At 40.3% G+C, this 12,765-nt stretch overlaps 1 pseudogene; it reads right to left on the bottom strand.

Moving 5' to 3' along the window:
* Nucleotides 1-4,265: 4,265 nt before the first annotated feature.
* LOC137775838 (14-3-3 protein theta pseudogene) lies at nucleotides 4,266-4,984 on the bottom strand (annotated as a pseudogene).
* Between the last annotated feature and the right edge of the window lie 7,781 nt (nucleotides 4,985-12,765).

The raw sequence follows: 12,765 nt of genomic DNA, 5'->3' as shown, positions 1-12,765 counted from the left end.
CAGCAAGACTAATCCCAGCCTCTTTCTCTATGTGGCCTTGTAGGTAATGATGGAACTGAGTTCATAAAGCAACACACCTGTGTCTGGGCAGAGCTGAACATGGTAGGGACTGACAATTCTTACCTAAGGAATAAGTCAAAAGAAGTTTGTCTGGCTTTGTAATATTTATACACCTCTCTGGAAAGACTCAACAACATATATATAAACTCTAAATGATACTCAGGGAGATACCATTTCAATGAACTCCTGAGGCTATACACTTTTTAAAGTAAAGCGTCCCATTACCAGTGTCAATGATTATTCCCTTACCAATCTGTACTATGCACATTTTAGTGCTAGACAGTCTCTGAGTTATAAATATCAGGCTTGTGAGCATCCTGTGCAATTGTGTATCCACTAATACCTGTTGATATTACATGCCTCATGATCAACGTGCAGAGTCCTAATCACTGACCTTTAAGGAGCATTTACCCTGTAATCTGCATGGTTACGTTTACATGATCAACCTATCATTGCTCACAATAATACTATGAAGTAGGCATCACTTTTCTTTTTCTTTTTTTTTTATACAGCAGGTCCTTATTAGTCATCAATTTTATACACATCAGTGTATACATGTCAACCCCAATCGCCCAATTCAGCACACCACCATCCCCACCCCACCGCTGTTTTCCTCCCTTGGTGTCCATACGTTTGTTCTATACATCTGTGTCTCAACTTTTGCCCTGCAAACTGGTTAATCTGTACCATATTTCTAGGTTCCACATACATGCATTAATATACGATATTTGTTTTTCTCTTTCTGACTTACATCACTCTGTATGACAGTCTCTAGATCCATCCACGTCTCAACAAATAACTCACTTTCATTCCTTTTTATGGCTGAGTAATATTCCATTGTATATATGTACCACATCTTCTTTATCCATTCGTCTGTCAATGGGCATTTAGGTTGCTTCCATGACCTGGCTATTGTAAATAGTGCTGCAATGAACATTGGGGTGCATGTGTCTTTTTGAATTATGGTTTCCTCTGGGTATATGCCCAGTAGTGGGATTGCTGGATCATATGGTAATTCTATTTTTAGTTTTGTAAAGAACCTCCATACTGTTCTCCATAGTGGCTATATCAATTTACATTCCCACCAACAGTGCAGGAGGGTTCCCTTTTCTCCACACCCTCTCCAGCATTTGTTGTTTGTAGATTTTCTGATGATGCCCATTCTAACTGGTGTGAGGTGATACGTCATTGTAGTTTTCATTTGCATTTCTCTAATTATTAGTGATGTTGAGCATCTTTTCATGTGCTTCTTGGCCATCTGTATGCCTTCTTTGGAGAAATGTCTATTTAGGTCTTCTGCCCATTTTTGGATTCGGTTGTTTGTTTTTTTAATATTGAGCTGCTTTTGTGTCTCCATACAAATTTTAAGATTTTTTGTTCTAGTTCTGTAAAAAATGCCATTGGTAATTTGATTGGGATTGCATTGAATCTGCAGATTGCTTTGGGTAGTACAGTCATTTTCACAATATTGATTCTTCCAATCCAAGAACATGGTATATTGCTCCATCTGTTGGTATCATCTTTAATTTCTTTTGTCAGTGTCTTATAGTTTTCTGCATACAGGTCTTTTGTCTCCCTAGGTAGGTTTATTCCTAGGTATTTTATTCTTTTTGTTGCAGTGGTAAATGGGAGGGTTTCCTTAATTTCTCTTTCAGACTTTTCATCATTAGTGTATAGGAATGCAAGAGATTTCTGTGCATTAAAACTTTACCAAATTCACTGATTAGCTCTAGTGGTTTTCTGGTGGCATTTTTAGGATTCTCTATGTATCGTATCATGTCATCTGCAAACAGTGACAGTTTTACTTCTTCTTTTCCAATTTGGATTCCTTTTATTTCTTTTTCTTCTCTGATTGCCACGGCTAGGACTTCCAAGACTATGTTGAATAATAGTGGTGAGAGTGGACATCCTTGTCTTGTTCCTGATCTTAGAGGAAATGCTTTCAGTTTTTCACCATTGAGAATGATGTTTGCTGTGGGTTTGTCATATATGGCCTTTATTATGTTGAGGTAGGTTCCCTCTATGCACACTTTCTGGAGAGTTTTTATCATAAATGGGTGTTGAATTTTGTCAAAAGCTTTTTCTGCATCTCTTGAGATGATCATATGGTTTTTATTCTTCAATTTGTTAATATGGTGTATCACATTGATTGATTTGCATATCTTGAAGAATCCTTGCATCCCTGGGATAAATCCCACTTGATCATGGGGTATGATCCTTTTAATGTGTTGTTGGATTCTGTTTGCTGGTATTTTGTTGAGGATTTTTGCATCTATATTCATCAGTGATATTGGTCTGTAATTTTCTTTTTGTGTAGTATCTTTGTCTGGTTTTGGTATCAGGGTGATGGTGGTCTCATAGAATGAGTTTGGGAGTGTTCTTTCCTCTGCAATTTTTTGGAAGAGTTTGAGAAGGATGGGTGTTAGCTCTTCTCTAAATGTTTGATAGAATTCACCTGTGAAGCCATCTGGTCCTGGACTTTTGTTTGTTGGAAGATTTTTAATCACAGTTTCAATTTCATTACTTGTGATCGGTCTGTTCATATTTTCTATTTCTTCCTGGTTCAGTCTTGGAACGTTATACCTTTCTAAGAACTTGTCCATTTCTTCCAAGTTGTCCATTTTGTTGGCATAGAGCTGCTTGTAGTAGTCTCTTAGGATGCTTTGTATTTCTGTGGTGTCTGTTGTAAGTTCTCCTTTTTCATGTCTAATTTTATTGATTTGAGTCCTCTCCCTCTTTTTCTTGATGAGTGTGGCTAATGGTTTATCAATTTTGCTTATCTTCTCAAAGAACCAGCTTTTAGTTTTATTGATCTTTGCTATTGTTTTCTTTGCTTCTATTCCATTTATTTCTGCTCTGATCTTTATGATTTCTTTCCTTCTACTAACTTTGGGTTTTGATTTGATTACTATGTGTCTCAGCGTGTTTCTCCTTGGGTTTATTCTGTATGGGACTTGTTGCTCTTCCTGGGCTTGGGTGGCTATTTCCTTTCCCATGTTATGGAAGTTTTCGACTATAATCTCTTCAAATATTTTCTCTGGTCCTTTCTCTCTCTATTCTCCTTCTGGGACCCCTATAATGCGAATGTTGTTGCATTTAATGTTGTCCCAGAAGTCTCTTAGGCTGTCTTCATTTCTTTTCATTCTTTTTTCTTTATTCTGTTCCGCAGCAGTGAATTCCACCATTCTGTCTTCCAGGTCACTTATCCGTTCTTCTGCCTCAGTTATTGTGCTATTGATTCCTTCTAGTGTAGCTTTCATTTCAGTTATTGTATTGTTCATCTCTGTTTGTTTGTTCTTTAATTCTTCTAGGTCTTTGTTAAACATTTCTTGCATCTTCTTGATCTTTGCCTCCATTCTTTTTCCGAGGTCCTGGATCATCTTCACTATCATTATTCTGAATTCTTTTTCTGGAAGGTTGCCTATCTCCACTTCATTTAGTTGTTTATCTGGGGTTTTATCTTGTTCCTTCATCTGGTACATAGCCCTCTGCTTTTTCATCTTGTCTATCTTTCTGTGAATGTGGTTTTTGTTCCACGGGCTGCCGGATTGTAGTTCTTCTTGCTCCTGCTGTGTGCCCTCTCAAGCATCACTTTTATATCTATTTTACAGGGAGGAAACCAAGGCATAAAAAGGTTCAGTACAACTTTTAGTTGTACTTCAAGCAATGAATAGTTTAGAGAGATAAGACATATTCAGATATAAACAACCAGTCACACTCTTTCCCCACACATTCACCCAAAGACTGCCTTTATTCTGAATATTTATTTCTGCCTTTTATTTCAGTTGGCATCCAAGCTACTCAAATGCCACCTGTTGACCAGCAGAGGGAACCGTCTGACTCAGTACCTTCCCTATAATCTTATTCTCCTTCTAGGAGTCCTTCTATGTCAGTGGAATTCTATCCTACATTCCTTTTTTTCCTAGTTTTTTTTTTTTTTTTTTTTTTTGCCTGCACCGGGCCTTAGTTGCGGCATGTGGGATCTAGTTCTCTAACCAGGGATCAAACCCAGGCCCTCTGCATTAAGAGTGCAGAGTCTCAGCCACTGGACCAGCAGGGAAGTCCCCTCCTAGTTCTAAAATGTCCATTTTATTCTATATAACACTTAAAGCTGTCATTTACATCTGAAGAAGATATGGTTATGAGATTGATCCATGTAAGTAAAACACTTACTCTAAGAAATGTAGTCCATGCATTGTAAAATTTCAAACTGTTGATTCTATACACTGAACGGGTTTCTTTGCTACAGAGAATCCAAGTGGAATGAGGAATGGAGATGGGTAAAAAGTTTTCTTGAAGGAAAAAAGGATGACACTCTGTATACATTTAGCTTTCTGCCCCTCTGCACCTCACTCTCTTCTCCTGCATTGTCTGATGTCCATAGTGTTAGGTTGTCTCTATGCATGATAAGGATATTTCTATATGAGTCTTCATTCAGTGCATCAAGTTCTATGATGGCTTCATCAAAAGTGGTTTTAGCCAGTGTGTAGGCAAGCTCTGGGTTATTTAGGATCTCAGAGTAAAGTATAGAAAAGCTAAGAGCCAGTCCAAGGTGGATTGGGTGTGTAGGTTGCATCTCTTTCATGTTTATATCTAATGCCTTTTGGGAAGCTCCTTGGGAATTGTCTATAGTTTGTTTTTGATCATCAACTTAGGCAACAGAGGTACTGGAAGTAGTCTCCATTTTCAGATAAAAGACTACTTTCTGGATTAGCTGCACTGGTTATTATGTACTTATCCAACAATCTCAGGTCAGTGGTGCAGATGGATCTCAGTTCAGACTCTACTTTTTCCCGATAGTTCTTAATCAGCTTCAATTTCTTGTCAGAGGTGTTGGTTTTCTGCTCAAAGCTCAAGATGACTCTTCAGGTGGACCTGGGGCCTCAAGGATGTTCATGTAGACCCCGCAGAGAAGGTTACATTCTCATTGGTTAGCTCTAGTGGGTCTTCATCTTTGTTTTCAGTCAGAGCTGTAGTTTCGTCAGAGTAACCAAAGTTTCAGCTGGGTGTCCAGAGGTCTCACGCACTTCCATCCACTGCACAGAAAGAGAGTAACAGCTGTACTATTGCTCATACCAGTTGCCAAAGTGGTAACCATGATGGGGCTGGAACTCTGGCTTCACTCTGCCTGCACCAGTAAGAATTATTTTGTTGAGCCCTGTCAAAACCTGCAAAACTCTCCGTCCAGTCATTAGACAAGAATAAACTACAAGATAGGTTAACTTTGAGACTTCCATGGTCCTAATTCCCCACTCTTGTCACTCTAGGGACACCAAGTGAGACAGAAAGGATGGCACAGCTGTCAGTTGCTCTGAGCTTGGGTCTTCAATGTTTTCCCTCTACTACCCTCCAAGTAGTTTCTAAGAAGAAAATAAATTATAAATTTCTCCTTTATTCAAGCTTTCCTCCTCCTGTCCCATTATTTTTGGCAACGGCAGAGCTGAAGTACCCTGGTCCCATAATTTCATCAGTGTCCCCCTCCCCAATTCTTTGATACTGACCTTTGACATTCCCTCAGTCTGATTGATATACAGTGCTTTGCAAAATCAGCTTTAAGGCTTCTCTTCTAACCAGTCTGCAGCCTCTAACTTACCCTAAATAGAATTTCTGGACATGCCATTACTTCCTGGAGACCTTTAGCAGGGAAATGACTCAAAGCAGGAAGTCTGCTATCTTTTCTGAACCCCACTCATCCATTGAAGCCCTCATTCCCCTAAACTGGGTAGGATTAGAGGTGCCTCAGTCTCATCTCCATAGTTTGCATGTGTCCAGGAGCATCAGAACCTGGCTTCTCGGCTAGCTTACTTCTAGTGATGCTCTTTGTGGATAAAGTTCTTTACAGTCTGTGTATGAGGTTAGGGCCTTTCTTAGTCTCAGTGTAGATAGAGTCTCCTTCTCTAATTAGCTTCTTTCAGTTCCTTTTAGAGGGTATAGGAATGGGAAGAACACTTTTTTTTTTTTTAATTTATATTTATTTTTGGCTGTGTTGGGTCTTTGTTTCTGTGCGAGGGCTTTCTCCAGTTGTGGAGAGCGGGGGCCACTCTTCATCGCGGTGCGCGGGCCTCTCACTATCGCGGCCTCTCTTGTTGCGGAGCACAGGATCCAGACGCGCAGGCTCAGTAGTTGTGGCTCACGGGCTTAGTCGCTCCGCGGCATGTGGGATCCTCCCAGACCAGGGCTCGAACCCGTGTCCCCTTCACTGGCAGGCAGACTCCCAACCACTGCGCCACCAGGGAAGCCCGAACACTTTTTAAAGTATGCTTTTATTGCAACCTCCTTTACTCTTTAATTTTACAAAATGAAGAAATTGAGGGCTGGAGAGGTAAAATGACCTGGTTAGATTCACGCAGCCAGACAGTAGAGAGCAGAAGACTGAACCCCCGGCTCCTGATCCACAGACTAATGCCTATTTTTCTTGTTTTGTTGAAAACCAATATTCCAACAGTTTTTAAAACATTGCCTTTTCATTTAAAAATATTTGCTATTTCAACTACATTACAAATTCAGTTAGTGGCCTCCCCTCAGAAGTGAATTATTATTTAAATCAAGTTTTCTATGGGAAAATGCATTTCTAAATCTAAATATTTAATTTCCTTATTGTCTTAGTCAATTTGGGCAGTTAAAATACCATAGACTAGATGGCTTAAACAACTGACATTTATTTTTCACAGTTCTAGAGGCTGGGAAGTTCAAGATCAAGGTGCTGGCAGATTTGGTATCTAGAAAGGTCCCTCTTCTTGATTTTCAGATGGTTGCCTTCTTGCTGTATCCTCATACGGGGAGGCTAATAGCTCTCTGCTCTCTTCTTATAAGGGCACTAATCCCATCATGAGAACCCCACCTCATGACCTCATCTAAACCTAATTACCTCCCAAAGGCCCCATCTCCAATGCCATCACATTGGGGGTTAGGGCTTAAACATATGGATTTTGGAGGGAACACAAACATTCAGTCAATAGCACTTATAAATCTTTGAGACAGCATGTAATACCTTGTAAAGATTTAAAGACACTAGACGAATAGTGTAAAATTCTTAGGTGGAAACGAAGCAATTCCAGGCCTTCTCTGAAGGGATATCCATGTACAACAGGTGAGGGAATGTCATGGTAGCCAGTAAGGCTGGAAGAAGAATATCTCCCTCCACCATCAGCCCACGGATTTAGTTCAGTGTTCAGATTCATAATTTGAGTAATTCAAATTACTTGTATCTTTAATATGCTCTTTTAATTATGCTCTCCTTATTTCTGCATTGTTGTACCACCTACCTTCTGTCAGGAGTGGTATTAAACTTACAAATAAATTATTGTCAGGCCATTAAGAGCATTAAGTTATATGAATGCTAATTAATAACGACAAAAACAAAAGTTCACAAGCTGGGTAACATTTCCCCAATGATTTTCTGTGGAGATAGAAAAAAAGCCCATCTTCAAACACTTTGGGGAGACTTCCCTGGTGGTCCAGTGGTTGAGAATCTGCCTTCCAATGCAGGGGATGCAGGTTCAATCCCTGGTCGGGGAACTAAGGTCCCACATGCCGCGGGGCAAATAAGCCTGTGCACCACAACAAAAGATCCCGCATGCTGCAACGAAGTTCCCACATGCTGCAACTAAGACCCAGTGCAACCAAATAAGTAAATAAATAAATATTTTTTAAAAACCACTTTGGGTTTTTCCATGGAGCTAATAATTTTCAGAGCTACCATTTACTGAGCACTTACTTGTGGCAGCCACTGCCCTGAGACTACTTGAAGAGGGAGAGATGCCCATCCAGCTCCCAGGTGCTTCAGTCCACCTTGCTCCCTGCCCCGATCTGCTGCTGCAGCTTCAGTCACTGTCTGATGTCACTAGCATGAGAGTCCTTCAGGCTGACTCACAGAAACCATAAGAAATAATAAAATGATTGTTGTTTTACCCCCCTAAGTTGGTGTGGTTTTTTACAGAGCAATTGTAACTGAAACAGGTATGTAAGTATTACTGGAAGAAATAAGCAAGAACTGGGAAGACCTGGGAGGGAAAGAACTGACAATGACAGAAGTTTGCAATTGGAAGTTTTTAAAGCGCTAATTACATATAGAGAATTGACTGTGTGTGTGTGTGTGTGCGTGCACACACACACACATGTTCTTGAGTGTGTTTGCCGGGTTGGGAGGTGGGTATCAATCTGCATGCCTTACTTTTGGAACTTTGGAAAAATAGGTTACCTAAAAATTCTATTTTCATGAGGACCCAAATGTGTACAAGAAGAAAGTATAGAGATTTGGAATTGATATGCCTATGGTACCCTACCTGCTCCATGAGGAGCCTTGGACTGGTGTTTGGAACAAGTGTACTGGAACCTCTCTCCTATCCTCAGTCCTATGCTTCATTCCCATCCCATTTCCATTCTTCAGTAAATATACTACACTGACTGATTCCAGGCTCAAGAAAGAGACAGCCTGGTTTTGAATTCTGGCTTTCTCATCTACTAGCAACATGGCCTTGAGAATCCAACAATTGGAAAATTGTTTTTAAAAAGGAAAAACTCAAGGAAATTGTCCAGAGCCTACGTGCCCAGGTAAATGAGAGACTGGTTATGAGACGCTTCAAGGAGTGAAAGACTAAAAGAATATAAATATATAGGAGGTTACAAGCTGCCGTAAAATAAACTTCATTCTGAACCCAAAAGTTAACTTAGAAAAACAATGAAGGAAAGAAATCTCACTTCCTAAGAAATCAGGAAAAGTAAAGAGAGTTCTCTATATGGATTGGAAGACAATGAAGAAATTAGAGCCTGTGAATCAGATTACCTTTGTGTATATAATGTGTATACCAAGATTTCCCCACATATATTACAATATTTTGTGCTTTAATTGCCTGGCAGAAATGTGATAGGTAGGTGACTCAGTATGGACCAAGAGTAATGAAGAAGAGAGAAAGGAAAGCCCATTTTTTTGCACAAACATGGCAAAAAAACAAACATTTGAGGAAACCCTAGGCATCTTTAGTTTAAGGGATACCCTGGCGTAATTTCATCAAAGATACAAGGTTCCAATTCACCAGCAACTTGTTAGTCCCCTTTCTCACTTTGTGTTGCCCAGACCTGGGCTATGTATCAAACAACCCTGGAACCAAGCAGATCTCTAAAATCCAGGAGACACCACTCAAGCACACCAGATAAGATAAATATTATTTGGACATGCAACAAAAAGTGGGTTTGTTTTCCTCACAAAATGATTCTACAGAGCGTTTTCTGCTTCCCTAAGAGACCTCAAATATCAAATTATTTTTTCTTCAAGTAGCACTCATGCTCAGCCCCTAGGATCCTGATAAGCAGTAAGTTTACACTACAGAAATGAAAACCCTCATCTTTTAATATTGTTTGGGAAATAATAGGAAATAAAGACCCATGAGATTCAAATATTTTCCCCAGTATTAAAATAAATTGGATGTTAGTGATAAGAATGGGTTTAAAATAGGAAGTAGTTGCAACCCTGACTAGTCCCAGTTAATGAGACAAAAGCTCTCACCTATTTGTTTGAGTGAGAAAAGTCAGAGGTGTGCTATTCACTTGTGCACAAAGGGAGAAAAAAGGACATTCTAAAACTCTTCTCCTGGCTTAACAAAGAAACGTCATAAATATTTAATTACCTTTTAAAAAGTAGAGATGTCAGTTTCAAAATAATTACTAGGGAGCAAATTATTAAGATAACCAATTAGAACTGCAGGCTGGTGAAGGTCGTAGGGAACTTTTCAAAGGACACAGCAGCAATTTCTCCTCAAGTCTGGCTGTCTTTAAAAGATTCCTTTGTATAAATATTTTGCAAAGACAGTTTTATAATAACAGAAAACAGCACAAGTTTATATATTTTTACAGGTGTCTCCAGACTGAACAGGAAAGTAAGACTGGTACTTTTGTGAACATCCTAGATTCAACCCTTTATCAGAAATACCTTGGGAATTCCCTGGCGGTCCAGTGGTTAGAACTCCATGCTTTCACTGCTGAGAACGCAGGTTCAATCCTTGGTCAGGGAACTAAGATTCCGCAAGCCACATGGAGTGGCCAAACAAACAAACATACAAACAGAAACCCTAACCCTAACCTTCATGTTATTGAACAGTGGCTGCTTCTCTGTAAGAGAAGGAAGAACCTCTTTTCCTCTTTGTTTTTCTGAAAAATCAGGGGCAGTTAGAGAGAAAAAGGCAAGGCCTAAAACTTACTTCTAAAAAGCATGTTTGTTAGAATCTTTGGTGGCAGTTGATAGAGACCCAACTGAGCTACACAAAGGGGGAAGAAAGGAACTTGCTGTGAGGAATGAAATTGTCTCACAGAACCCAAGGGCAGAGATGTAGCAGGACCCTGATAGTCAACTGGAACCAGGGCTCAAGCACCACTGGGAAATCAGGAGAGGCTCTCCATCCTAGGTCTCTGCTTCCCCTTCAGATCTCCATTTTTCTTTGCTCCTGCATACTGGCTATCTCTGTTCTCCAGTCCATGGGCAGAAAATATCACCATCAAAAACTCCCTCCCTAGAATTTAAGACAGTTGAAATCTTCGGTCTGAATTCCAAATCTCCAGGGAATAAGTCTCATTGGCTTACTTTGGTCCCCAGGATGAGAGAGAGGAAGAGTGTTCAAGTTTAGGAAGAATATATCTTTATATGGATTGAGAATGTAAGCCCCAAATTTCCATAATATGGAGAAAGAGGGCAGTTACCAGGACTCTGGAGGATGCCTCTCCAACTCATAAGCAAATTCTTGAAAAATGATTCTATCCCAGGTGATTGCATTTATATATTTCATAGGTAAAGTCACCCTATTATATTGGAAATATAATGTACTCTGTATCAATACATTTCAGGCTCATTATCAGCACCTGTTTGTGACAGTTGGTGTTTTCAGGACAGCACTGATAAATGTTCCCATTTCAACTAATTTATTTGGAAGAAACAAGTTCATATGCTAAATGTAATTCTGAGTCGAATGAAATCTCCACTAAAAAGTTAAAAGTGTGTGGGCTTCCCTGGTGGCGCAGTGGTTGAGAATCTGCCTGCCAGTGCAGGGGACACGGGTTCGAGCCCTGGTCTGGGAAGATCCCACATGCCGCGGAGCAACTGGGCCCGTGAGCCACAACTACTGAGCCTGCGCGTCTGGAGCTTGTGCTCCGCAACAAGAGAGGCCACGATAGTGAGAAGGCCCACGCACCGCTATGAAGAGCGGCCCCCACTTGCCGCAACTAGAGAAAGCCCTCGCACAGAAACGAAGACCCAACACAGCCAAAAAGAAAAAAAGAAAAAACAAAAGTTAAAAGTGTGTTTTCGAGCTTATAAGCACTGAGAAGCTATGACCTTATCTTGTTTTATGAGAAGAGCCAAGGAGAGAACCAGAGGAGAAGAAGCACTTTTCAATTTACCGAAGGATGAGTATGGATATTTGGTTTTTACCAGAATGATCTATTTTCTTCTACCTATTTTATCATAGTACTCTCTTTTCTTAAGTTCGCAAATATGAAATAAAAGTCATTTAGGAAACATTCAGTAAAAAGTTGCTGTTGCCTATGCTTTCCATCCCTGGGGGAGTTTGGAATTTCTACCAGAAGATAGAGAATTGGAGAAACTTTGATTACTCAAGAAAATGCCCATTTATTCTTTCAATCAACAAATACCTATTAAGTTCTTGCTATTGTCTGGTTCTTGGTATACAGTAATCAACAAAATAGACAAATTCTTTCCCCTTCTAGAGACTATATTCTAGTGAAAAAGATAGTCAATAAATAAGTAAATGCATAAATTTGTGTCAGGTGGTCATAAGCAACATAAAGGAAAATAAAAGCAGTATAAAGGGAGAGAGTGATAGAAGTGCTAGTTTAAATAGAGTGAATGGTCAAGGAAGCCTCTTTGAAAAGGTGACACTTGACAAAAATCTAAAAAAAAAAAAAAAGAAGGGAGTAAGCCATGCTAATATTTGGGAGATAATGGGTTTTGAAGCTCTGAGTTTTGGTTGATTCCCAAACAGTCTCCAACAAGCTTCTTAAAGTGATCGAGTGAATCTTCCTACTGGACGGTCCTAGTTTAAGCAGTAAGTGCACTGATTCCTGTGCCCTCCACCAGCCCTGACACTGCAGGCTCTGGTTCTTCACCATAACGAGTCTCTTGCTCTTCTTTGGCCACAAAACACCAACAACAATGCTAAGCGCCTCAGCTCTTTACAAGACTTTCCGGAGAATGTCTCAACTCTTTCAGCCAAACTTGGGTGGTCATCCTAAGAGTAGCTGGGGTGGGGGCATGTGTATGTGCATGCAGGGACTTTTCTTCTCATCCCCACATCTCCATCAGCTGCCCAGATAAGCCCCACAAATAAATATACAATCTAAGTCATAGTATACTTTTACTTTTTTTTTTTTTTAATTTATTTATTTTTGGCTGTGTTGGGTCTTCGTTGCTGTGTGTGGGCTTTCTTTTTAGTTGCAGTGAGCAGGGGCTACTCTTCATTGCCGTGTGAGGGCCTCTCATTGTGGTGGCCTCTCTCGTCTTGGAGCACCGGCTCTAGGTGTGCGGGCTCTAGAGCGCAGGCTCAGTAGTTGTGGCGCACGGGCCTAGCTGCTCTGCAGCATGTGGGATCTTCCTGAACAAGGGCTCGAACCCGTGTCCCCTGCATTAGCAGGCGGATTCCTAACCACTGCACCACCAGGGAAGCCCCCATAGTATACTTTTAGATAAGCAACTTCGAA

Source organism: Eschrichtius robustus, chromosome 13 (genome assembly GCF_028021215.1).
Source record: "Eschrichtius robustus isolate mEscRob2 chromosome 13, mEscRob2.pri, whole genome shotgun sequence".
Taxonomy (NCBI): Eukaryota; Metazoa; Chordata; class Mammalia; order Artiodactyla; family Eschrichtiidae; genus Eschrichtius; species Eschrichtius robustus.
This window is presented reverse-complemented; position numbering and strand designations above follow the sequence as displayed.